Raw genomic sequence first — 1,188 nt, 5'->3', positions numbered from 1 at the left:
CATTAAATATTTTGCATGTATTATCTTGAAGTAATTAACATTCATTGTTTATTAACAATTCAAACTTTAACTTTTGTCACTTTTAATTTTCATGGAAAGATATGGCCACGAATGTAAAATGTGTATTTTCAGAAATGACTGGCGGCCCAGAAGAAAAATTTAAAATCTCAGTCTGCAGTGAAGATTGAGATTTTGTAGAGAGAAGACTTAATATGAAGGTTGCTTCATGATTCTTCATGAGACTACAGTTCTCGAATTGATTCTGAGAGCACAGCTGACTCTTGGAAGGAGAAAAGTGAGATCTTTCTTACAGTAGATGCTTTGCTGAAGGAATTTGGTGGGTCAGTTCTGGGCCTGAAAGACGGAAAAGCAAAGACGACTGAGTGAAAGTCATAAAAACGTGCGACAGACACAGAAGGCAGGCGGGAGGGAAATGGGATGACACTGGGGAGTCAAGGCGGCCCAGCCTCCTTCCTGGGTGTGGTGACTACTGACTTCATGCATGCGTCAGTGAGCGAGTGGATGAGGCCACGCCCTCTTGAACACCATGTAGAAGAAACTGTGAGGGGAAAGGGTGAAACAGAACAGTGGGGGTTTGCTCACTTCAAGGGGTTCCCAGCCTTGGGAGGTGCACAGACATCTGGACAGCGTCTTTCTGAGCCAGAGGTGACCATGGTGACACTGCAGGGTCTGGCTTGCAGCTGGACAGAGAAAAGGAGCAGGAGCTCAGGCCAGTGCTCTCCTTGAGAACAGTTCCTTTCTCTGCCCAGCGTCGACCTGAGGCTTTTCAATCTTCGCACCCCTCCGTTTTCCATCCTTAAGCTCTACTTACATCGTCCCTGCGCAGCATGAGGACAGACCGCCATCCTTCTTCCCAGAGTGCAGGTTTGACCCCCTTCTTAAATCCCCTCGTCCCTTTCCAGAACCACACTCGAGTGAATCCCTAGTTTTGTGTCTTGCTGCCATGCACACTCCAGTGTTGCTTTTTCTTGGAGACACTAGGATGTTACTACGCTAGCCATGTTGATTCAAGAGTACATATTCAAATCCTGTTTTACTAGGTTAAGAACTGAGATCCAGGGATAGAGAGATGGCTTGGCAGTTAAGAGCTCTGGCTGCTCTTGCAAAGGGCCCAGATTCAATTCCCAGCACCCATATGGTGGCTAACAGCCATCTGAAACTCCAGTT

Source organism: Nannospalax galili, unplaced genomic scaffold (genome assembly GCF_000622305.1).
Source record: "Nannospalax galili isolate Female #2095 unplaced genomic scaffold, S.galili_v1.0 scaffold645, whole genome shotgun sequence".
NCBI lineage: Eukaryota > Metazoa > Chordata > Mammalia > Rodentia > Spalacidae > Nannospalax > Nannospalax galili.
This window is presented reverse-complemented; position numbering follows the sequence as displayed.